The sequence below is a fragment of the Canis lupus genome, chromosome 36, assembly GCF_011100685.1.
Source record: "Canis lupus familiaris isolate Mischka breed German Shepherd chromosome 36, alternate assembly UU_Cfam_GSD_1.0, whole genome shotgun sequence".
Lineage (NCBI taxonomy): Eukaryota > Metazoa > Chordata > Mammalia > Carnivora > Canidae > Canis > Canis lupus.
The window spans coordinates 28,370,185-28,398,109 of NC_049257.1; the positions used below are offsets into that span (position 1 = coordinate 28,370,185).

At 32.9% G+C, this 27,925-nt stretch overlaps 1 long non-coding RNA gene across 3 annotated transcripts in view; it reads right to left on the reverse strand.

Annotated features, from left to right (window-relative positions):
- The window catches only part of LOC111094208, a 370,348-nt gene that overhangs the window by 157,316 nt on the left and 185,107 nt on the right, over positions 1-27,925 (reverse strand). The window contains exons 1-5 of one of the 3 annotated variants that reach the window (XR_005384871.1): positions 18,261-18,389; positions 16,661-16,962; positions 12,162-12,255; positions 5,511-5,581; positions 3,277-3,399 (exon numbers count right to left, since the gene is read on the reverse strand). This is a non-coding gene — a long non-coding RNA (uncharacterized LOC111094208). Of the gene's footprint in view, positions 1-3,276; positions 3,400-5,510; positions 5,582-12,055; positions 12,256-16,660; positions 16,963-18,260; positions 18,390-27,925 lie in introns of those variants that run through there. The other 2 variants (XR_005384870.1, XR_005384872.1) reach the window with 2 other exon arrangements.

The following is a 27,925-nucleotide window of genomic DNA, read 5'->3' on the forward strand; positions in this document are numbered from 1 at the left end:
CACAAACGTGAATTTAATTGTATTTAATCTGACTGACCTGAATTGAAAACATGGAGGAAGATGTTCTAAGTACAGTGTATATTAAACATATTTGTGTAGATTAAGTGTCAGTACTGATTTTGGAGTCCAAAGCATAAAAGATACTTATAATACCAGGTGGAAATAAGAATTTATCACAAAAGTGATGTTGAAGCAGAGAGAAAAAAAACATTGGACCACAAACAAGAATGATGGCTTCCTTGGACTATTTGTGAAAACATTGGTTCTATGATCATGAACAAGTAAAAAGTATGTTTTACTCTCTTGAAATAGTAATAATATTTATCTTGTAAATCTAATAGAATTCCTAAAGATTAATATATGTGAACACATTTCCTGTAATATAAAGGACACTGCGGTGTATTGCTACTGTTGTGTTTATTAATATAATAAGTAATTATGAATAGTTAAAATGATTTATATTGAAAAAGATATTTGTTCAATAAACATATGCAAGGCACTGTTCTCAGCAAAAAAGATTTAGGAAGGGAAGAGACAGATTTCTTTTCATTCATGATTTTTTTTTCTTTAATAAATTATGTAAGTAGTATTCTTGCCAGTTTTTAAGAAGACAGCAAAAATTTCAAATTTAACTTTACAACGATTTAATTTTATAACATCTATTGAGGGACATTCCTTAGAGATATTGCTGCGATAATTAGTGGTCAGAAAGGAAGTTCAACATTAGTTATTTTTAAACACTTCAAGTCTTCTTGAAAAGAAGACTTCTCTGTAGTCTAACTCAGCTTGAAGTTTTTCAATTCTGAGTTATTAAATATTCTGTTTAATCTTTACTAAATAATAATTCATATCCTTTGTTTAAGAAGGAATCAATCCTAACCTCGGCAAACATTGTCTCCACAGTACTATTTGATCATGCATCTGTGGCATGCAGAAGAATATGTATATTAAATATACACAGTAATTAATATTTGTAGAAAAATAAAAAGTCATGTAAGAAGTTATGCTAAAGAAAAAAATTAAAAAAAAACAAACAGTAAAGTAGCTAATGTATGCGGAACTGGAAATACAACTGAAAAGCAACTTAAGGTAGCCAAATATTGCAAGACAATTTGTCAAAATGAATTACTTATTGAATGACCATTATAAAATAATTTTCAACATTTACATTAAGTATTCTAAAGATTTTGATATGTAGATGGAACTCAATATTTTATGAATAAATGAATAAAGGGAAAATTCACTAATTAAGTTAGCTTGTATGCCATGAACCAAGGATTGTACTTTAATAAGACGATATAAAAACAACAAAAAGAAAATAGTAAGCTAACCTATCTCCAAAGCATATGGCCAGAATCAGCTAGGCACTTGTGATAAAAGGAGAAAACGTTTGCTTTTTGAGTTCAAGGACCCACAAATTGATTTCATTGGTGTGGTAGAAATAAATATTTTGGGCTCTCTCTGAAGACATCTACAAAGTGTATATAATTATGTATTGATTTATTGGTTGATTGACTGCAAAGTGGTTTTATTTCCCCATCTGTGCCATTAAGAAAAAGGGTCAAGAGAAAAAAAAATAAGCTCTTTTTTCACGTGGATGAGGCTTTTTTATCAGCAGTCATTTCATACTTCTACATTTTGATAAACTACACCCAAATCTATGGAGCCCCTCCAATAATATTTAAAATTACTCTGAGAAAAGTTAAGTCTGTTTCAACCACTGTTGTTCATCGAGATGACTAAATTGAATATGGTGCTTTAGCCTCCTTTCCTTAGAAGTTAGAAACTGAATTACCTCGAGAGACAAAAGGCCTAAACTCTACTTTATAGCCTGATACTGCACCTTAAATGGATATGGATGGTAAGAATTGGATCGTTAGCATACTGGAAACTAAGAATCAAGATGAATCTTGATATATCTGAATTTTCTCTGTCTGTACTTGGACATTTGAATTACATTTCTAACTCATTAAATTGTACAATTAACTTTGATGGGTAAAGTGTAGAGTATATAGTAAGATGGCTAAAATACATATTCTTTTTGACCCATTAATTCCATATTTAAGATTGAGCCTAAAGAAATAGTCCAAAAGGTGCAAATTAATATATGTACGAGAATGCTTAGTACAGCATTATTTATCACAATGAAAAAGTGGAAATTTCCCAAAAGTAGAAAATCAAATAAATTATGCAGTATCATAAGATGAATAGCAATAAACCCACATATAAAGAAACTTAGAGGTATAGGAAATTCCTCATTGTAGCAGATTTAATAGAAGTAGCATCTTTAATAGAACTAGATATAAAACTGTAAAACACCATCATCACATACTGAAAATATCTTTAATTAGAGAACAGCACATGACATTCATGTTATATCTGAACCCCAGATGTGATATGTCCAATTGGATGCCCAATTTTTAAATAAATGTTTTCCCAACATTAGAAATTAAAAGATTTTATATAGAATCTGACAACCATGTATATCTTAAGGATCATAAAATTTCCTATAAAGAATATGTTCATGGGGCATGACTAAAAGATCCACATATATCTACCCCACACAATATTCTAAATATGTTTCCAAGTAAAAAACTGTTAGAATTTCTACAAATTTTAGTTTTAAAAAAACTTACATTCTTAATTTCTACTCAAGGTATGTAAATAATTTCCATAGATAGGGAAAAGAGTATTACCATTTGAAAAATGAAAACAAATTATGAAAATAATAAATAATTTGAATATAAGACAGTTTGTACATAAAATTCAATGTAACAAAGATTTACCATGTTATCCAAGAGAAGAGAAAATTGTTGGTAGAGGAGGGTTGTGAGAGACATACTTTGGAAGGCTATTCTTTCTATAGCATTTCTTCAGTAATACTTCAGAACTTTGGAGAATCACCTGTATCTTTCATTAAAATTGTACTTCCGAAAGTTTTGGCACAGAAAATTGCCCTTTGAGTAACACAAAATCTAATATAAATGTGCTTCAAGCCATAGGGAAAAATCAGATGTCCTAAAAATAGATTATTTGGAAAAAAAGATGGATTTGTACAAGTTGGATATATCCACAAAGCAACAAGTTGCATGATTCAAATTTGTTCCTCCATCCCCCTCCCCCCAAAAAAAACCCTCAATTTGTTCCCTATGATATATTCTGACAGAAAATATTGTTGAGTGAAGTGGTGACAGTGAGGGTTTCTTTGCCTAAAACCATGTCAAGATGTTGTATTTTTTTTTTTTTCAGTGCTTTTTACAAAGAGGAGCTTTTTACCTGGAAGGTGGCACCACTTTTTGTAAGCTACCATCAGGCAGTTCCAACAGAGCAGTGTCTGTGTGAGGTAAACCTGTAGGATATTACCTTTGAGAAGAGCAGCTTGTTTGGCCAGCAAATCACCTGAGAGAAAAGAGTCAGATTTTCAGGATATTCCTTAGAATCCCTTTCACCTTGGCATTCCAAGAACATGAACACATTTATTTTAGGAATTTGGCCATACCATGCACAAGTTAACTTCTAGCAATATGAAGATGTAATTTTCCACTAGATCATTGGTATCTGCTACAAAAGGAAAAGCACCTCATTAAGTAGCTATAGCTCCATTGTTTCCCCACTGTCTGCTGTTAGGCTCAATTGATCAAATCCATAGACAAAAAAAGATAAAGGAAATTTTGGAAATGAGTTTTAACACTATTGATTATAATATAAAATACAACATGAGGGACGCCTGGGTGGCTCAGTGACTCAGGTGGTGACCCCAGGGTCCTGGGATCCAGTACTGCATCGGGCTCCCCATAGGGAGCCTGCTTCTCCCTCTGCCTGTGTCTCTGCCTCTGTGTGTGTGTCTCTTATGAATGCATAAAATCTTTAAAAAAAGAAAAATAAAATAAATACAATGTGAAAGTTTTTCCTAAGAATATAGTAAGCAAATATGAATGAGAAAATAATCTGTTATAATGATTGAGAAATTCTTCCTTTTTTTTTAAGATTTATTTATTTATGATGGACATAGAGGGAGAGAGAGAGAGGCAGAGACACAGGAGGAAGGAAAAGCAGGCTCCATGCAGGGAGCCCGATGTGGGACTGGATGCTGGGACTCCAGGATCGCGCCCTGGGCCAAAGGCAGGCGCTAAACCGCTGAGCCACCCAGGGATCCTGAGAAATTCTTCCTAAAAAATTTTTCTAAGCATTTACATCAGATTTTAGACTTCAATATCTGTTGCAAATACTAACATTTTCTTAAAAAAGAAAATCATTAAATGATTATGAAAATCATAAAGAACTATTTCAGAAATATAATTCTTAACATTTGGAAACATAACCCATTAAAAATCTCACCTGTATTAGAAAGCAGATATATTTTGATCAAATTTTTTTAATAGACAAAACAACATCAATACTACATATAGAGCCTAAGGAATGTAGCCTGGATTTTAATAAAATCCAAACTCATAAATTTAAACATAGTATATGATTAGAAAATAATCTAGGAAATGAAAGAGCACATAAATAGCTCATTTAAAATGAGTAGCTGAAAATTTTATATTGTTTTCAATATTTTAATATACTCCTGAACTCTGGTTCTGTTTCACAAAGTATTAAGAAACTGACAAACACTGCATATACCTGTAAGGTAGTAGCTCAGAGACTGGCTGCATCAAAGGTGCAGTTCCTGGGGCCAATTTCGTAGTCGCAGCATATGCCTGTCATACTGATAAGTTCACCTGGCCACACTCTCACTCCTACTGTTAGTAGCTGGGTTAGCATGTAAATTTACTTTCACCAAACTTATACCAGTTCAGATCTTTAAAGTAAAAAAATCAAATAATAAAATATTCAGGATGAGATTGTCCTATTACCAAGGAACTCTAAACTTTCCAAGATCATAGAGAAGAAAATAACTTATGAACAAGCATAGTTAAAAGGCAGAATACAAGTTAAGTGTAAGTAAATGCAAGGTAATCCATTGATAATAAATATTCCAAGTGTCACAAATAAAACAAAGGCTTATGAAATATACCCCAAGAAAAGAACATAGCAAGCCATATAAATAATTTCATAAAAATGTTGACTTCAAAAAACTAAGAAAAATCTGAAACTGACATACAAAATAGTATCACATCTTTAAAGATAATATCTAACATTTTTGTGATGTCACTTTTCAATTTAAATGTCCTTTTACAGAGTGTAACACACTTGATTTTTAAAACTAGCCTATCATCACTATTTGAGAACATATCATCCCTACTTAAAGATACCTAAATCAAGAAAGTCAGATACCTTTTAGATCAATGCTAATATGCAGTGATCAAAGAGCTACAAATTATTAGGTCTTACTGGTTCCAAATGTTCTTTCTACCTCCATTTCTCTTTATCTAACAAGAAGTGATACAGTGAAGCCTCCTCTGCAATTTAAACCCCTCATTCCCTCCCTGCACATACCATGGGAAACACACTAAACTGGAAAATTTAAGACTGAGAAAAATAAAATCAAAAGTTCAAAAACCTACCGTGCAATATATCTTCTGGAGAGATGAAAATCCTTCTTTCAAATGACTCTTTCACCTGAAGCAAGCAGGTCCTGGAATCAAGAGGGTAAGGAGATGTAAGTGGGAGCTTTGTGCCAATTGGATACCAACACAATAGAGCAGATCTTGTCATACAGGAAAATAAGAGGAAGAAAAACAAGCACTGTGTTTTCTCTACAAACTGTATGGAGAACAGTTTGTAGAGAAAATTGCTGCTACTTCATTTGCAAATATGATTAGGGTGAAATTCATCTGAAGGCAGGGAAATGATGGCAACCATCAATGAAACAGAAAGTATGGAGGAATTTTTATATCAGCAGGTAGGAAAAGTAAATTGAACAGCAACTTGTGTGAGCATGGAAAAATAAGGGGCACCTGGGTGGCTCAGTCGGTTAAGCATCTGACTCTTGATTTCAGCTCAGGTCATGGTCTCAGGGTGGTCAGATCAAGCCCTGCATTGGGCTCTGTGCTCAGTGTGGAGTCGGCTGGAGATTCTCTCCCTCTGTCCCTCCCCCTGCTCACATTGTCAAATAAATACATTTTTTTTAAAAAAGCATGGAAAAAATTAGAGCAACAAAGTAAAAGGGAAACATCAACATAAATCAGACCTAAAGTAAATTAGAAAAGACTTACTAAAAGACTTGGTATCTGATTTAATTACTGGGCTATAGAACACTTCCCCACTCTCCATACCTCACCACCACATTACTAACATTATAGCAACTTTGTTTACTCAGTACGTGATGTCCAAGTGTCAAGAAAAATTACAAGGCATACCAATAGGCAAAAATACAAGAAGACAAGCATCAGAACCACACATGCCATAGATGGTGGAATTATCCAACTGGGGACTCAACACAATTATGGTTAATATGCTAAGTGCTCTGTGAATAAACTACACAGCACGCAGAACTGATGGGCAAGGAAAGCAGAAGACTGAAATCCTAAGGAAGAATAAAAATGAAACCAAAATGAAGAGTGCCTTATAGACTTAATTGTGGGCTGGACATCACTGAAGAGTGAATCTCTGAGGTAAAGCATATTTCAGTAGTATTCTCAAAAGGCAAAAATCAAAGAAAACAAAAACAGGGGAAAATCCCAAACAAAATATCGAGGGTGTATGGGACAACTACAAAGGGTGAAACATATGCCTAATGGGAATACCAGATGAATAAAAAAGAAAAGGAGGAACAAAAGAAGTAGCTGAAAAAATAGGGACTGAGAATTTCCCCCAGTTTTTTGTTAGACACCAAGCCATAGATCCAGGAATCCCAGAGAACAGCACACAGGATAAATACCAAAGTTTAGAAAAGAAAAGTTGAGGGACTAAAGATAACAATTACATCTGACTTTTTAGAAATAGTATAAGAAGAAAATGCAGTAAAATGTTGAAAGATATCACCGACCTAGAATTCTGTCCCCTGCAAATTATCTCCCAAAAGTAAAGGAGAATAAAGACTACTTCAACAAACAAAAATGGAAAGAATTTGTTGCAAAAATATTTTAAAAATTTCTTTAGAGAGAAGGAAAATAATATAGATCAAAAAAACGCAAATCTACATAAAGGACGAGCAGCAAAGAAGGAATTAAGTAAAAGTAAAACAAAAACTTTTATTTTTCATATTTTTTAATTAAACAGATAACAATTTGTTCAAAATAATAATAGCAACCATGTATTAGATTATTATGCTTAGGGATATTGTATATGTGTGTGTGTGTATATATATATATATATATATACACACACACATACACATACATATATAGGCCTGTGTGTGCTTATATGTAATGAAATGAATGAATGACAGCAATGACACAGGGATGGAAAGTAGAAATAAGAATTATTTTCTTATAGGTTACTCACAGTACCTGTGAAGTGATATAGTGTTATTTGAAAGGGGACTTGCATTTTGAAAAGGTATATTACAAAATCAAGGTCAGCAATTTTAAGGAGTACAACAGATATACTAAGAGAGAAAATGGAATTATATAAAATGTTCAATTAAAATTTTAAAAAGGCAGATAATGACTGGAAGACAAAAAAAAAAAAAGGAACAAAGAACAAGGGTAATAAATAGAAAACAGTAAGGGATATAGTAGGGATTAATTCATCAATGTCAATGGCCTAAATGCACCACTGAGATTGTCAGAGTGAATAAAAAAATATTGGCTAGGTATATTTTGTCTACAAGAAACACACTTTCAATATAAAGATACATATAGATTAAAAGTAAATAAATGGAAGAAAATATATCTTGTTAACACTAATCAAAAAAAAAAAAAAAAAAGCAGGAGTAGCCATACTAACTTCAAACAGAGCACATTTTAAAGTAAAGAAAATTATCAGGAATAAATAAGAGCATTACATTATTTTAAAAGGATCAATTTTCCAAGAAGATATAACAACTCTTAATGTCTATGTACCCAACAACAGAGTATCAAGCTACATAAGGCAAAAAATGATAGAACTATAAGAAAAAATAAATGAATCCGGTATCAAAACAGGAGACTTCAGCACCATTCTCTCAGAATATAGACAGCTTCAGCAGGCCAAAAATCAGTAAGGAAACAATGAAACCCAGCAATATCATCAATCAACTGGATATAATTGACATTTACAAAATATTTCATCCAACAACAGAATACACATTTTTCTCAAGCTCACATGTAATACTCACAAAGATAGATCATAATTTAGGCCATAAAATACAATTTAACATTTTGAAGTATAGAAATCATACAATATATACTCTTAGAATATAGTAGTATTAAGCTAGAAATAAATAACAAAAAGACAACTGGATAATACTAAAATACATGGGGATTAAACAACATACTTCAAAATAACATAGGGGTCAAAGGAGTTTCCAGATACATTTAAAATAGTTGAACTAAATGAAAACGAAATCTCAATTTATCAAAATTTGTGAGATGAAGTGAAAGTAGTGCTTAGAAAGAATGCTTATAGCATTGAATGCATATATTAGAAAAGATAAATATTTAAAATCAGCAATATACCTTGGGAAACTAGAAAAAAGGGCAAATTAAATGCAAAGTAGCTAGGATAAAAGAAATAATAAGAATTCGAGCAGAAATCAGTGAAGTTAAAACAGGAAATCAATGAAAATAAAAGTACTTCTTCGAAAAGATCAATAAAACTAATAAATCAATATGCAGGCTAGCTAAAAAAATAGAAGATACATATTATTAATATAAGAAGTGAAAGAGGGGACATCATTACAAGACCTAAGTACATCAAAAGGATAATAAAAGAATACTCTAAACAATTCTATGCCTACAAATTTGATAATTTAGATGAAGTGGATAAATTCCTTGAAAGAATGATTTTCCTAAACTCAAACAAAAAGAAATAGACAATCTGAAAAGAACTATATCTACAAAGAATTTTAAACAATAAACAATGAACTCCCAAAACAGAAATTGCCAGGTCCAGGTGGGTTCACTGGTGATTTCTACCAAACATTTAAGGAAGAAACCAGACAAATACCCTACAACTCTTTTAGAAAGTTAGAAACAGAGGGGATACTTCCTAACTCACTCTATGAGACCAATATATTACCCAAATGCCAATACTGGACAAAGACATTTTTTTTTTAATTTTTTTTTAATTTATTTATGATAGTCACAGAGAGAGAGAGAGAGGCAGAGACACAGACAGAGGGAGAAGCAGGCTCCATGCACCGGGAGCCTGATGTGGGATTCGATCCCGGGTCTCCAGGATCGCGCCCTGGGCCAAAGGCAGGCGCCAAACCGCTGCGCCACCCAGGGATCCCTGGACAAAGACATTTTAAGAAAACTTACAGACCAATAACCTTCATAAACATGGTTGCCATGGATAAACTCTAGCAAAGTAATAGTAAACTGAATCCAAAAAAAATAAATAAAGAATTATACATCACGACCAAGTGGGATTTACCCAAGAATGCAAGGTTGATTCAACATGTGAAAATCAGTTAAAGTAGTTCATCACATCAGCAGACCATAAAAGAAAAATGGCATAATCAAATTGATAGATGCAGAAAAAGCATTTGACAAAATCTAACATATATTTATGATAAAAATTCTCAGTAAACTAGGAATAAGGAAGAGTTTTCTCCAGAATATAGGTTAAAAACTACAAAAACCCTACAACAAACATTATACTTAGAAGTGAGAAACTCATTCATACTTATTAGTGAGAAACCTAAAAAAAAAAAAAAAAAAAAGAAAAAAAGTGAGAAACTCAAAGCTTTCCCACTATAATCGGGTAGAAAGCAAGGATGTCTTATCTCCCCACTGCTTGTCAACATGGAGCTAGAAGTCCTTCCCAGTGCATCATGTCAGGATACAGAATAAAAATGAAGACATAAAACTGTCTTTGTTTGCAGATGCTGTATCAACTATGTAGAAAATCTGAAAGAATAACCTAAAAGACTCCTGAAACCAATACCTTAAACCAGCAAGTGATTATAGCAAGATTGTAGGATATAGGTTAATACACACAAGTTAATTGCTTTCTTATATCCCAACAATAAACAAGTGGACTTAAATAAAAACACAATACCATTTACATTAGCACCCCCTAAAAATAAAATATTTAAGTATAAACCTAATAAATATGCATAAGATCTGTGTGAAGAAAACGAGACTCTGATAAATAATATCAAAGGCTAAATAAATGGAGAGATATCCCACGTACATGGATAGGAAGACTTATATTGTCAAGATGTCATCATAAATTGATCTATAGAATCAATGCCAATCTCAGCAATTTATTTTATATGGAGAGGTGAAAAATGCAGAGTAGCCAAATATTAGAAAAGAAGAAGAAAGTTGGAGGACTAACTCTACCAACTGCAAGATTCACTCTAAAACTACAGTAATCAAAACAGTGTGGTGAAAGAATAGACAAATAGATCAATGGAGCAGAATAAGAGCTCAGAAACAGGACACTTACAAGTATGGCCAACAGATGTTTGAAAAAAGCAAAGGCAATACAATGGAGCAAAGAGCAAAAAAATGGTCCTGAAATGATGTCCCCATGAAAAATCTGAATCTAAAAAGACTTCATACCCTTCACAAAAAAATAACTCAAAATGCATCATAGCTCTAAATGTAAAATACAAAAGTATCCTACAAGATAACTTTGGAGAAAACCTAGATGACTTTGTGTGTGGTGATGCCTTTTCAGATACAACACGAAAGATATGATCCATGAAATAAATAATAAGCTTGACTTCATAAAATTAAAATTTTCTGTTCTGTGAAAGAAAATGTTAAGAGAACTGAAAGATAAGCCATAAACTGGGAGAAATATTTGCAAAAGGCACAATGGGTAAATAACTGTTATCTATATTATATAAAACAAGACAAAACAACCCTCTTAAGACTCAACAGTTACACTGAGCATCATATGTAAGTGATGAGTCACTAAATTCTACTCCTGAAACTAATATTATACTACATGACAACTAATTGGTATTTAAATAAAACACTTGTAACAAATAAACCAACAAAACTCAACAATAAGAAAACAATTCAATTAAAAAATGGATCAAAGACCTTAAAAAGACAACTTGCTGAAGAATATATGCAGATGGAGAGTAAGCATATGAAAAGATGTTCCACATCATAGGTCACAAGGAAAACGCAAATTAAAATAATGAAATACAACTAGAAACGTATTAGAACGGTCAAAACCCATAACACAACAAAATGATGGCTAGTGAGGATGTGGACCAACAATGAATGACCAACTCTCATTCGTTGCTGGCGGGGATGGAAAATTGGACATTTATTTTGGAAGACAGTTTAGCAGTTTCTTATAAAACATACTGTACCATATGAACCCGCAATCAAGCTCCTGAGTACTTACTCAAAGGAGTTGAAAACTAATGTACCATCCAACCCTCACGTGGAGTGTTATGGTCTGAATGTTTGTGTCCCACCAAAATTCATATGTTGAAATCCAATCCTCTAAAGGCAATGGCGTTAATAAGTGGGGTCTCTGGAAAGTAATTAGCTCATGAGGGTGAAGCGCTCCCTCATCAATGGTATTAGCATTATTATAAAAAACATCCCACGCCTGGCCCCTTCTGCCCTTTGAAGAGTAAAGTACATAACCATGGTCCTCACCTGACCATGTTTCCTCCTTATCTCAGACTTCTAGAATCCAGAACCATGAACAATAAATTTTTGCTATTAACAAGTCAGCTACTCTGTGGTATTTTGCTGTAGCAGACCAAACAAACTTAGACATGAGTGTTTATAACTGTTTTTTCATAATTACCAAAATCCCGAAGCAACCAAGATGTCCTTCAGTAGATGAACGGATACATAAACTTTGGTACATCCAAACCATGGAATATTATGCAGTGTTAAAATAAAAAAAAAGAACTTTCAAGCCATGAAAAGACATGGAGGAGACTTGAATACTTCTTGCTAAGTGACAGAAGCCAAATTATTCCAAGTATATGTTATTCTGGAAAAAGAAAAACTAGGAAGACAATAAAAAGGTCGGTGGTTACCTGAGGTGAGAATGAGGGGAGAGATGAATAGAAGAGCACAGAGGATTCTTAAGGCAGTAAAAATACCCTGTATGATATTATGATGCATATGTCACCGCCATTATACCTTCATCCAAATCCATAAAATGCACAACACCAAGTGAATACTAGGGTGAACTATTGACTTGATGTGATTATATTGTGCCAATGCTTGTTCTTTCCTGGTAAAAAAGGGGAAAAAAAGTACCATTTTAGTAGGTGGGTATTGCTAATAGGGGATGCTATGCACAGATGGTGGAGGGGCTATATAAGAAATCTCTGTACATTGTTCCAATTTTGTTGTAAACCTAAAACTGCTCCACAAATATAAAGTCACAAAAAAATTTCAGGTTGATGATCACTAGTAAATTCTGAAGGTAACAATAAGTAGCTGTGATTTATCAGAGTCAACGTTAATGATTTCCATACAATGTAAGTACTTTTCAAAACTGACTGAATTACTATAAACTGTCTCTTCTATTACCTTCACATATTTTAATTTTATATTCGTCATAAACTTTCAGGATATTTTATTATTGTTTTTTAAATAGTTAATAGTTTTTTTTTGCATATTACCCACATGATAATTTTCCCATGATTTTTATTCTTTTCCAAATATCTATGCTTCCTTCTTGAGTTATTTTGTTCTATCTCACCTTGAAGAACTACAGTAATGTGTCTTCACTTCACCTATCTTCTGGTAATAAAGTCTCTAGACATTTTATTTTTCTGAAATCACATTTTGCCTTACTATCCATAGGATACTTTCAATACAAATAAAATTTAGATTAATATCTTTTCATTCTCTTTTCTTTATTAAAATGTAGATCAACACTTTAAAGGTGTCAGCTCATTGTCTTCTAGCTTTTATAGTTTCAGTAGAAAACTTAACTGTCAGTCTTATTTTCAGCTTCCTGGAGGCAACGTGTCTTTTTTCCATAACTGCTGTCTAGAGTGATATTTAGCAGTTTGATTATGACTTTTCTAAAGTAGCTCTGCTTCCCTTTGTATAATCTAACACATATATATTTTCATAAAATGGAATGGAATATTACTCAGCAATTAAAAGGAATGAGTTATTGATAATGGGATATGGAAAACATGGATTTCAAAAGGAATGGGTTATTGATATTGACTTAAGTAAAACATAGATTAATTTCTTATTGAAATTTTGGATGAAAGAAACATTATACAAAAATAGATCTTTTATAATTTATTTAAGGGAAGTTCTAGAACAGACTAAACTAACCATTGGTGGAAAACACAACTCTAATGGGTGGGCCAATGATCAACAGAAGATGGGCATAATAGACCTTTCTTAGGTGACGTAACATTCTCTCTTTTTTTTATGGTTTTACGTTATATGCATTTGCATAGTATATGCATATATATAGATTTGTCAAAGCCCATTAAAATTGGTGTCTTTCACTATATATAAAATTTATCTCATCAAAAATATACAAATGATATTGAATTCTAATTTTACTTTATTTTAAAGATTTCATTTATTTATTTACGAGAGACACACACAGAGAGAGAGAGAGAGGCAGAGATGTAGACAGAGGGAGAAGCAGGTTCCCTGCAGGAACCTGATGTGGGACTCAATCCTAGGACCCCAGGATCATGCCCTGAGCTCAACCACGGAGTCACCCAGGCATCCCTTGATTCTAATTTTAACATGTTTTGGAGTAAAGTTATTGATATCTACAACTTACTTAAAATGAATAAAATAGAATAAGGGACTGATGAATGGTCATATTTATAGATATATGAAGATAGTGTAATTGATCATAATTGGTACAGTTAATAACTAATAATATTGGTCAGCAATGAGTCGAAAATAATTATTTCTTCATTAGAATTCAAATATATTTTATCCTAAAGTAATTGTATTGTCACCAAGAATTATACATGTCACCAGCACATATCAGTATATTCACTGACCTGCAAAAAGAAATACTTTGCTAGATTTGTTTCTTCTGTGCAATAACCTTCCAAATAATTATCAAGTACACACTGAGTATTTCAAGTCATGGTATTGCTGAAAGCGGCACTTGAATTACCTTTTTTGTCATTGATTCACCAAATATTTCAAATAAATATATTTAATGCAATCTTTTGGTATAATCAAAATTGTATGTGATTCTTTAGTCTTAGCAACTAAAAGTGTCATTTATAAGCAGTCAAAGCAAACCATACTAATGTTTAAATGTGAAATACCAAGCATATACTTTTATAAGCAACTTAATGATTAAACATTAAATAATAATCATAACATTTTTAATAATTTCAAAACTGGTCCATGCAAGAAAGAGTAGAAACTATCTTCGAATACCACACAAGTTTGAAGGAAAATGACAATAATAAGCTTGGAAAAACAGAGTGTCTATAGATTTTTTTCACATTTTCTATAATTTAACAATCATCAATGAAGTCACTTATAATACATATTACATATCTATGATTTTATTAGAAAATATCTTATTAATTTGATTGATAGTATTTTTGACATTTGTCTTCCATCAAAAGAGTGTATGAGTTGGAATCCACTTTTTAAATTAAAAGTTAATTTAAATATTTATAAGATAACCTGTTTGCCTGGCCACTGATATATTTTGCAAATAAAGCATCACTTCATTTAAAGTAAAAAAAAAAAGAATATTATTTGCTTAATGAAAGGTGCTGTATCTTTTGCCATTCCCACCAATATATTTCCATTCAATCAGCTTTTCTTTTTTTTTTTTTTTTTTTTAAAGATTTTATTTATTTATTCATGATAGACACAGAGAGAGAGAGGCAGAGACACAGGCAGAGAGAGAAGCAGGCTCCATGCACCGGGAGCCCGACGTGGGATTCGATCCCGGGTCTCCAGGATCGCGCCCTGGGTCAAAGGCAGGCGCTAAACCACTGCGCCACCCAGGGATCCCTCAATCAGCTTTTCAAGAGTAATTGTGCTTTTCTTTTGAAGATTTTATTTATTTATTCATGAGAGACACAGAGAGAGACAGAGACACAGGCAGAGGGAGAAGCAGGCTCCCTGTGGGGAACCCTATGTGGGACTCGATCCCAGGACCCCGGGATCACGCCTTGAGTCGAAGGCAGACGCCCAACCCCTTAGCCACTTGGGTGCCTTTAAGAGTAAGTATTTATTGTGTATTGAGAAATAAAATCATAGCTTTAATAGTGATTCTCCATGTTACTCATCAGTATGCATACTTTCAATTAACACAATATATGTCAATATTTAAACTTTTTAATGCAGCAAAGTAAATTGCTTTTTACTTCTTAACCTAACTATATTTTTATGTTGTTAAAGAAAGAAGGAAACCTAGTATGACATTAAGTTTATTACTTGAACAAATGGAAAGATAAAGTGCCCTCAATGGAGATGAGACCATGGCAGAAAAAGCAGGTTTTCTCAAGGTAGAGATCACAGGCTTAATTTTGGCTATGCCAGGATTGTGACCTCTACTACATACAGGCATGACCACATTGGAGTTCAAAGTTAGGAGTTAGGAGTTCAAAGAATACAGGTTGTAGACACAAATTTGGGTGTGGTCATCTTATGGAAGTAATTAGAAGGCATGAAGATGGAAAAATTTCCTTTAAGAGAGTATATAGCTGGGGGAAAAAAAAAGAAAAAGAAAGAAAGGCAAGGATTCATGCCTTAGGAAATCTGATAAATAAGGATAAACCTGCAAATCAGATGGCGGGATGAATAATTTTGTGACATATTACGGAAACCAGGGGAGTATAATATCCTGCAAACCAAGGAAAGTAAGTGCTTTAAAGAGGGAGTGACTTACAGTGACAAGTGCTGATGATGACTTAAATGAAAAAAAAAAAATCTGATAAACAAAAGTAAGCTCATCAATGCCTTTGGCAAGAGCAGTTTAAATGAAATAGTGGAAGCAAAAGACAAGCCTTGACTGAGTGTTAAGGAGAATGAGATGAGAAAATCAAAGACTAGCTGATTATGTTTTCAAAAATCTTAGGTATAAGCGGAGTGATAGAAGTGTTATTTGCAGAGTGAACAAACTCCAGAGGAAAGAGTACTGACACACGTTTGATTGCTATTTTCCTTGTAAAATTTCAAATTCTACAGAAGATAGATTAAAAGATATTTTAATAAGTACTTAGATTTTTAACATACACATTTTCTAGCCTAATATCTATTTTTTCTTAGTTGGTACTGATAAAATAGTCCCAGGATAAAATTAGAATAATTTGAAATGACTACAATAAGAGAACACTAGATCTACCCACAATTAATGAGATGACAATTTCTTATCATAAGTATAGCGTATGTCTAATTAGTCAGAGAAAAAAATGCTGACTCCATCAGGAACAAGAATTTCTGCCTCTTAATGAAAATTTATTTGTCGTATATAATAATCACTATTCCTATTATGTAGCTGCAGATTTTTATCCTGTAATCAAATATGCTTTCTCAAAAGATTTCTTTTAGTTCAAAACGTATTTTTGGCATATGAGTATATAAATTTTAAAAAGCTCTATAATATACAACTAAATAACTATATAATGCATATATCATCTCACACAAATCAACAAAATATTATAACTCACCATTTTTATCTGTGCATAGAAACTATCTTTCTGTACCAAATATATTTTTCTCAGGGCAGGTCAATATTGATGAAGTGTTTAACCGTGCTCTAAAGTGTAAATCATAATTTTGGAGACTAGAAGGTCATATCTGTAAAGTGGTGGCATCTACAAGCTCCTCTTTCCACTTTCCTTTGCTCTACTTTTGTTTAGAGGCTTTTAAGTGTCTTAGACTTAATGAGTTCTTACTTGATTAGTTTTGCCAGATGATAAATGAAAACCTTTTAAAAAGGATCTAGTCTTTTAAAAAGTTCTTTTTTCAGCTGAAAAAAAAATAAATAATGGTAAATATACAAAATTTTTGAAATTTCAAAAATGTCAGAGAAAAGAAAAATTTAATTGAGAAGCTCAGAAACCATTTATCAATATTTATGAAAATCTTAATAGGACTGTATGACTACGTCTTACTGCAGTGACTAGAGATGATAGTCTATGGAGCTCTACGGCTGAAGTATAAAATGGATACACTATTAGCTATATTAGTCTCTATGTTGCACTAATATACAACACTAAAGAGAGAAAAAATAACCTTTGTGAAAATGCATCTGAAAATTTGATTCAGAATTACAGTTCCCAATATAATTTAAACTTGTAATAAATTTCTGTGAAATTTTATTTCTTGAGGTTATCAGGAATTGAAAATAATACATATGGTCACTTTCCTCCTATAGTCAACTTTTTCTCCTATAGTCTTTCCAAATTAATAAATGGCATGACTATTTACTAAGTTACTCAGGTCAAAAACCTAGAAGACATTTTTGATTCATCCCACTGCCAACTTCCTTTGGCAAGACACATCATTTCTCAGTTGGATTATAGGGGGACATTCTCCTGGTTGGGATCCATTCCATTCTAGGCATGCTTCTGCACATACTAACCAAAGTAATAAATAAAATTATAGATTTCACTATTCAAAAATGCTTTTCACCTGCAAAATTCCAATCTGCATATTATGACCCATAGGACCCTACACTGTTTGCCTCTGCTGACTCTCCTTCCATATCTCTAACCACAAATCCAACTGCCTCTCATTCCGTAATCAATCAGGCTCCTCCCATTAGCCTGTGAACTAAACTAGTTCCACCTTCGGGGCCTTTCATTTTCTGTTCCATGCCTGAAACACACTCTTTTTATATTTCCCATTTGTAAAGGAGGCCATAGTGCGATGTCAGCCCTCCAGAGAGTTGTTCCTGACCAAAATTTATTCTTGACCACATTCAAATGTGACTCCATATATCAGAATTCTCTTGTATATTTTTCTCTTGCCTTCTAGAACAGGGCTGGGCCCATCATAGGCACAGAATATATATATTTTATAAATCAGCATGTGTGATACATTAATGAGTTCTTAATTTATGAATTTCCTAATTAGTATAAAATGGGGAAAGGAAAGGAGAATGCTGTAGAGGAAAAGGCAGGGTTTCTCCTATCAAAGACTGAAATTCAAATCTCATCTCTTCCATTTACTCACTATAGGACAAAATATAAAACACTCTTTTATTAAAATATAAAAACAATAGCTTCCTAGAAGTAGTATTTCATCAATGAAATGAAACTTTACCTCATTATGTGTGGCACTACTTAAAGCTCAATAAACGTTAACTTATTTTCTTATGTGTACATATCTTCTTGAGAAGTTTATATTGACTCCTTAAGATATCCATATCTTCTCATGCAAGGGAAATTATTGGGTAGTGAGTACACTGAGGAGAAATAAATATATACTTTACTGTCTGAAGAAGGATAAAGAATTGAAAAGTTCTGTCTAAAATGTTGTCACTGGACATTTTGGGATATTAATCTAACAATGCAAATAGGTACAGTTTAGAAGCCTTGATAACACTTCAGTCTCTTGTATTTTCCTCAAATATAAGTCATAAAAGACATTTGTTACTATGTGTGTGTTCACAGATTAAGAACCACTTAATGTAAACAAGTTTAATAAGAGATATGGAATGAATACTTTTCCTATTATCTAAGGGTAGACCAAGCAACTTGCTAATTTCCTTTTCAACATCCCCAGTTGTTTCCAAAGATCCATATATCACAATAGTTCTAGTTGTTGTTGTTTAAGTTACAGAGAGAAATATGATCTCTAACATCAGCGTTTGAACCTTCTTTCTCAGAGGCAGGCATATCCTTTGTGTTCTGTAGTGAGCAATTAATGTCATTAGAGGCTAGAGAATTAATAGCTCTCATTAAAAACATCTGAAGAATTTTCAGCGCCACCGTGACTGCTGGCAACTTGTTCTGCCCAAGTGGAAATCAAGGTTATATCTTTATTCTGGCTTCTAAATTCCTTCAACAAGTTTATAATTAACCAAATGAAAACTATTGCGCCACATGAAGACTCTAATTTAGTTGCCATTCAGGAGTAGTGTAACATGCTAGATTATTAACAAAGTTTAATGGATAATAAAAATTATCTTGACATAATGTCAATTAGTATAGGAAAGCCAATACTATTTTTATTTGCTGCAGTTAGGATGATAGAATGGTATATCCTTCTTATTGCCATTTTTCCTAAGGATAGGAGGCGAAGGTAACTGATTTTTCACTAACTACGGTTGATACAAAACCATATAGTATTAGAACTCTTACCTTGTATATAAAATCACATAGTGGTGATCTAACTCAGCAAAACAAAAGAGATAATACTTAAATTAGAAGTCATATAAATTAAAAAAAATTTTTAAAAAAGAATCATATAAATTGATTTTCAGTTCTTGAATTATTATTTGAAGACTTTGTCATAAAAAACAAAGCATATGCAAGGACACTTGGACAATATATTTTTAATTCAATGGCAACTAATTTACTTCATATCTTGCCTGAATTCTGAAATTGGAGAAAATTGGAGTTCATCTAGGTAAATTTTAATAATTCACAGGACAAACTAGAAACCTGAAGGAGGTAAATAATAAATATATGATGTGAAAGTAGTGGAGGTATAATTCTGTCAACCTAGTAATCAGAGAGTCATAAACTATTTATTAGAAAATGTGTTAAGATCTGTCAGATTGTGGCAAATTTTCATTTTTTTCTTTAATTTTTATTAGTTCTTTTTTACTAAAATCTCTAATTTTTGATCAACAGTTTTCTTTAGAATTTAATTATTTTTCATTTATTTCATGTAGTTCCTTTATTTATCCCCTGCTTAAAATTTAGAGTATTTTTTCCTGAAAATCTCATTGTTTTATGATACTTTGTACCTGAAACAATCTTTCGTTATCCCAAGGATAAACATAATTTTTGTAAGTTATTATAGGTTCATGGTGAACACTGGGCGTTATACGCAACTGGTAAATTATTGACCACTACATCTGAAACTAATGAAGTACTATATATTGGCTAACTGAATTGAAATCTAAAAAAATCTTAACAAAAATTACTATAGGATAAAAATTGTTTTCAGACATTAACATCTAATGAACCATTTCCATGTGCCACGTGTCAAGTGTTTGTTTTTATAACAACTTCTGCTGCTGGCCACGATTATGAACGCTAGTGGATGACGGAAATGTTTAACACGTATATTCTTGCTATTTCATTAAACATATTGGTTGACTATTGACAAAATAAGTATAAGGAGAAATAACTATGCCCTAAAATAGCTTAGTATATATTAAGAAAGATATAATCTGCATGAGTAAAAGCATTAGACAAGTATGAATAGGTGGTATCATCAGTTTTGCTTGTCTGTTTACCATGGAAAACTTTGATGTGAGCTGATATTTTGAAGAAAGCCTTTTATAAATAATAGTGTGCATCCTATTAATGTGTTTTCCCAAAGACCATACATTTCTTTTAAAAAGAACACCTATTTTCATAAGTAGTATTCAAGCAACAAACATGAGTTGTCACTTTTAATGAGTTGACACCCTAGCTTTTCTGTTAAATTTATAATCAAACTGTCCTTCTGATTAGTTTCTTTCCTTAAGTAATTCAGTCTTGAGGGTGAGATTGTGTACGATATTATTCTTAACATCAGTGTTTGTATGAATTTTCCTCCTGAACTATCAAATATGACATGATAAATGTCAAATGACAGTATAAAATAGTGGTAGACAAGATGGGTTTTTAGTGTGTTTGTGGGTGGGGTCAAACAGCTTGAATCAAATCCAGTTCAATGTGATAACTATATGATTTCAATTATGATATTTTCATTGTCCTTTAGAGCCCTATTCTTTAATTCGGGGGCAATAGCATTATCTCCTCCCTCATGATGTTGTTGTGGAATTAAATAAATAAATACAAGCGGAAAATTAGGAAGTGTCCAGAGGTAGATGGAAGGTTGGCCATTATATTGAAAATTTAGTGGCATTGACCCCAAGCATTAGAAAGCTGTTTTCCTAGATTATACACATTAAAACACATTATATTACTCTGAAATAAACAAATATTACTTTCTCTTCTACAGCGGGATTTACATGATCGATACAGAAAAGTAATCCATCATCTCTGCCTTGTGAACCCCTTTGACTTAAAAGAATATTTCCCCAAATATGCCCTGATAAATACTAGTTTTAAGAAATGTTCTTGAAAAGGGTTTTTGTTTTGTTTTGTTTTTTGTTTGGATAAGAGGTTTTATATTCAAATAAATTTTGAAAATATTATACATGCATCATCCAATGGAAGAATAACTAATCATATATACTGTATATGAGAGAGATGTGTGTGTGTGTATATACACACACACATTCTGAGTAAAACTGATAGTTAGAAAAATCTAAAGCCAGCCAGTCACAAAATTATAGCACTATAGCACTCATTCACATGTATGTAGGTGTGTGAGAATAATTTATAAATATAAATTGCTGTGGAACACAGTTTAGGAAATTTTGTTCTAAGTCCACAGATGTCCTTTTCCATAGGATCAAAAGGTAGCTATAAGATAATGACAGTTATGAAAAAAATCTGAATGTGGTGAGAATTTTAGAAGTATCCAAAACTTATTAAAACTCTCTAAACATCTTAGGTCTGCAAAAATTTCTTAGAAACCTAACCCCTCAAATACTAGCTTTATTATTAGATTGCTGGTGATTGCTGCTTTCCTTCAGGCTAGAAACGTAGTTAGAACAAACCTTCTAATGATTCCACTTCTTTTTTGGAGCCTACAAAATGCAGACATATATAAAACATAAGAACTTTAAAGTGGTAAGAGTCAAGACATCTTTTGAAACTTCAGATTGCAGGAGAAGTTCAAGGACCACAACTATGAATATAAAATAATTTTCTCACTTTCAAGCTGTGAAAATTATTTCTAAAATTATTTCTAAAATTATTTCTAAAATTATTAAAAGCAGAATCAACCCAAACCGGTTTCTCTGGGCCGTATATTTATAATCAGCGGGTACTTTTAATTGTAGTTCTCTTATTCTGTTAATTTAGCTGAGAAGAAACATACTTAATCTTTATCTTCAGTGTATAATTTACCTGTATATGCAAAACCAAGTTTATTAAGTCTGTAAACAGCAGTTCTGGCTGAGTGTGATAGGAATACCAATTTGAGAAACAGATGATTTGTACATCGAGTTGCCCTTATAAAATCAGTACTCCAGTTTGCTTTGAGTTAGCAAACATTTTGCACTGTGTGCAGTCCAAAATAGCTTGAATAAGCAGGGTAGGAAAAAAAAAAAAAAAAACAAGAATCAGAACAGAGGTCAAAATTTCCAAGGCTGCTTCACAAAGCTAACATGATAAAACGCAAAGACTAATAATGTGCTCACTAATTAACTTTAAACGCAACGTACCTATTGACATACAGTAGATTCAATATTGTTTTTTTTTTTCTACGTGCGTTTATGCTTGTTTTATTCTCTCTACATTTTAAAATTACTCCCTGGGTGTCTAACTTAGGAAGAGCTGGAGGAATTCTATCATTCTCACATAATAGAAATGCATTATCTCAAAATTATCTTTTCATTTTACTAAACGGAGTTTTAAAAAACCAACCAAGATATAATGCTACCGTAATTTAATCAGTACTCTTCATTTTTAGCTTATTCATAAGGAATAAAGTGGCTAGATGTTTAAGAGCCGTTTAAAAGAAACTTTTGCTCTCTTCTGAGCTTTATGCTTCCCAGGCTTGTCAGATGTTTCAAGCTGGCAGCCTTAACTATGAAATATCCATGGATGGTAGGGTAGAGGAAAGAAGAGTTGGCTACAACTTTATTATTTATTTTCTGATTGATGCTGTGATAATGTAGCCATAATTACTAGGTTCGACTGATGCTTAGAATTCACTATTTCTCCCCCGAGACACACACATGGGGCATTATCTCCAGGTAAGCAGCTCCAGCTCTCTCCAAAGAACCCACACTGCTGGGGGCCTGATTCACTTTGATCTTAGTAAACTCTATTACATTCCTGTTTACTTTTCCATAATTCCCCAAGTATCCGATGTTGACAATTCAGCTTCAAACTCATGTGGACTCATTCTCTATCCAGGTGTGAAAAACAGCAAAATAAACTAGGTTTTACGCTAGTTTTCTCTCCTATTCATGGCTCACGGCTTCACATTCAGGACTATGATGGGCTGCAGAACTGAGGCTAATATGCTGAAAAAAAAAAAAAAAGGAATGATGATACTTTGGTTGTTAGCTACATTTTTTTTTTTTTTTTTTTTTTTACTTTGGGTAACATCTAGAATGGAAATACATATGTAAAGCCAACCAAAGCTTAAAACGAGTAAATTATGGATCTCTGTGAGTCTTAGTCTGCTTCTGCTTTTTACTTCAAGTCTTTCCTAAAGCAAAGTCTGAGCAGGTTTCATGCAAGTCACGCTAGGGAGGTGATTCTAGGAAACATCCACAGGGAGTAGCACTGGGAGACAGGTCAGGGAAGTCTATAATGCATGATTTTGCAAAAATCTAAATAATATTGTTAGTGTCTGAGTTTCTTTCCATGAACCCGTTATGAATTGCTTGGTTTTATTTTTCTTCTGAATTCACTCTCCTCTGCATGCTCTGGACCCACATATCATACACTCTGCACAGAACCTGGGCCAGCTGGTTGGCACGGTTACATGAGGAGCCCATAGTGAGGAGTTTCCATCCCTGCTGTCATGGAGCACATCTGTCATCATTAGCGTCAATAACTATTAATCAGGCTCTCTCTTTGGTCATCAATAAATGGGTCTAAGGTCTTGTAGTGGTCTTTAATAGTACAGCCACTTTAAAAGCAGTGTCTCAGAAGAGGTTTATCTCAGTTTCCCTTTATGATAGCATTCAGGAGCATCTGCTAATAGAAATTTGCAGCCATTTGGTTTTTGGTGCTCCTATTATTCCATTTTTTTATGTAGTACCTGAAACTAACAATATACCTTCCTGATCACTGAGTTTACACACTCATGCCGGTGTAGACCAGGTTTCTGCTACCATTTCTCCATGTAATGCTCAAGTCCCTTAACAGAAAAGACTTAGGAGTCAGTAGTCACTGGATCTTGGCCTCCACGTGTAAGAATTTCCTAGAATCATTAATTGCATTTATCTTAATTTATGAGTAAATAAGGCATATCTCCAGGTAATAGAAGAAAAAGTAGGTCTTCCAGTAATAGGAAAAAAAAAAAAAGTTTGACAGCATTTTTCCTCAACTGACTGAGCCATGCAGGCGCTCCAATATTTTAATAAGCCCAGAGCCAATTCATAAGCTGAGAGTAAGGAATACATGCTCTCATTGTTTCCTTGTGAGACACAACAGTTAACTGTTCTTCACATAATTATGTCACTTTCCTGCTAATAATAAAAATAACTACAGCTGAAACCCCAAATCAATGCTCTGCGTACTTTTGTAGTCATTTACAGACAAATACAAAGGGGCAAAAATCATTAGTTGCTCAAGACACATGTTCTCAACTGATGTTGAACAAGATACCTGTTATGCTTTCTTGTTTTCAGCTCCCATCCTACAAATAAGTGTCCTTTTAAAGGTTTATTTAGGGTTCCTTCTTTCCTTCTTTTTTTTTTTTTTTTTTTTTTTTTGCTTTTTCATGGAGGTTTTTTGCAATTTAATATGCCCCTAAGCATTGTGCTGATGTGCTGTCTAGAGTTTCTAGGCACAAAAAGATGTGATGTACCTTATGGAGCAAATATGTGATTTAGATAAGCTTTGTTCAGGCATGAGTTACAGCGTCGTTGGCTGTAGATTCAACGTCACTCAATCAATAACACGGCACATACAGTAAAAAGGAAGAAGAATTTGCCAATCCGTACGTGGGGCCACTGGAAAATGCTGAGGTAACATCTACAGTTTGTGATAATGCTATGAAAAAGTTGGGAAAATGGCTAAATTTCTGGACTTATGAGATGATAACTAATGCAAAAGTGCATAGCTGTGAGGCTGAAAGCCAAAGAAATTTATAGTCTCAGATATTCTGATTTAGTAGAATAGAGAAGGAAATAAGAATCCTGATATTTGGCTAGCAGAATGGTTAATTGAGATGCTGGTATTCCACTCTGAGAAACAGTAGAAAACAACAGAAATGCAGCTATTTTCAATTTAAAGTATTTTGTTGTTGCTAAAAATCAAACTTTTTAAAACTATGACTGCAACGCCATGAAGACCCAGTATTTCAAATATATCACCGGGGATCCCCGAGCTGGTTGGTCACAGGAAGATATTGATTTCTTCTCCCTGAATCCCATAGCCTTTTATTTAAAAAGAAAACAAAAGTGGTTGAAAATGGATTGATGGCGCCTTTCATTTTTGAAGTAGTCCTGAGAAAGCTTGATCGTAATTCAGGCATGCCTTCCTCTAAATCTGTATCCTTTTAAAAATGTATTTATTTATTTCTTTTTTTGGGATCCCTGGGTGGCTCAGTAGTTGAGTGTCTGCCTTTGGCTCGGAGTGTGACCCTGGGGCCCTGGGATCCAGTCCCCCATCAAGCTCTCTGGATGGAGCCTGCTTCTCCCTCTGCCTGTGTCTCTGCCTCTCTCTCTCTGTCTCTCTCTCTGTCTCTCTCTCTGTGTCTCATGGATAAATAAATAAAATCTAAAAAAAAAATATAAAAAAATAAAACTTTTTTTTTTTTTTGGCTTTACTTTTTTTAGTATAGTTGCCACACACTGTTACAGTTAGTTTCAGGTGTACGACTCAGTGATTTGACAAGTGTATACCCTATGCTGTGTTTGCCCCAAGTCGAGCTACCATCTGTCTCGTCCCATCGCTGTTACAATATCAGTGACTGTTCCCCATATGCTCTGCATGTTGTTCCTGTGACTTACTCATTCCATACCTGGAGGCCTGTGTCTCCCTTTCCTCTTCATCTACTTTGCTCAACACCCCCCCCCACCACCACATACTCCCAGCAACCATCAGTTTGTTCTCTGTATTGATAATTCTATGAATAGTATCCCTTTACGTTAGTAGGAACCTAACCCAGGGTTTGTTTTCAAGGTTATGCAACATTTTCTTTCTACAAAACATGAAGGAGCTTGTAAACTTTATGTATGTTAAAAATATTTTACTTTTAAAATATTTCTTTAGATGTTTTAAATACTTTAAAACATATTGGTATTCTTGTTTGGGTGGCGTTTGCATGGCACTAAAGGTCTGACTATGGTTGTGGCAATTTTTTGAGATTAAAATGGTTTTGTAGACTAACAGTTTTATAAGGTGCTAATATCAAAGTAATGTTTAAAATGCTGTCATTGTTTTTAAACAAATTTTCTAAATGTTTTTATTATTAGCCATTTTTATGGATGAGGTAACCATTGTTCATTAATGTTGTAATTGGTTCTAATATACAGATTATTATGTATCTTTTTGTCTGACATAAACACTTGATGGGCATTAATATTTAATTTTATAATGCATACATATGTGGATTCCAATAATAAAACAAAATTCTGACTGCTTTGCTATATATATTTATATTATAGCATTTTATCATTTAGGGGAAGAGTATTTCAGTATTTTTTTTTTTTTTAACATGTGTTTTGAATACAGCGTGTTCACACTTGCTGATTACATTTCTGCAAGGGCTTTCTACCATCTGTACTCTATAGTTGCTGAAAATGTTAAACCCAGAGGGCAAGAAACGACAATAATCATTAGCATGAAGCAACAATAAAGAATCTAAACTTGCAAGCTCAGAATTTGCCTACAGTTTATGATTAATGAAGGCAAATACATACTGAAAGCTGATTATGTGTTTCATTTTATGTGATGCCTAAGGGGCTACAGCTTAAGAGAAACAGTATTGGAATCCCTCAAATCTTAGTACAAGTTCAATTTGTTTTCCCACTTGCATTGATTTTTGGATAGTATTTAGCAAACTGAATCAGCAATAATAACTCTTGCACTACAGTAAATTTTAAGCAATTTGAATATATTTGTTTCCCAATCCCCAAAGTTAGCATTGTTTCATCTAGTAAAAGTATGACACCTTGATTCTTAGATTAATAAATGCTTTCAAAGACAAATAAATATGTATTCCCATGAAATTCTTCAGTCTTTTTATAAGCTTTAATGCGATTTCTGAGGTATTTGCTCTAATGTCTTTTCCTCCATTTCATCTGGGTTTTATTTATTAAAGCAATTACAAAGTTTGTCTTACCTAAACACCTCAAGATTTCCCTCACAGTGGTTCTGTATTCTCAACTGCTGATCCATGACTTACCAAGAAATAGGAGTTTTATTTTGTAAATTATGTAAATCTAACAATGGAATCATAACTGGATTAGAACTGTTACTTGTTCATTTTATTTCTTCTTATCCGAAAGAAACCTAACCTTTTGTTTATATTTAATATTCATATGTTAATCTTTGTTGCTAATTTGCATTCTTTACCTATAGATGCTGTTATAAAATTCATGTTTATACTTGATCCTATTTTTAATTTATAAAATTCATAAAAACCCATATTCTAACTCACAATAATAGTTTCCTCAGATAGATTAGAGGAGCCCAAATTTTAAATTTCTTTTTAACTTGGCAAAATATTAAAAATTGGAGAATTTGGATGAAAGATATATAAGTATTTATTGTACCATTCTATATTTTTTTCTTCTTTAAGTTATTTGAAAATATATAAGTGAAAGTACAAAAAGATTCAGGAGTTGTTGAGTGTTTCAAGCAACTAAAATGAGGGAGAACCATTGCAATAGATGCTAGGGAGCTGTGAAATAAGGCATTGACTATGTTATCTACATAGATTCTGAACACATGGGAATGTTGAAACATATTTAACTGTGAATAAGACAGTAAATCACATCCATTGTCTTT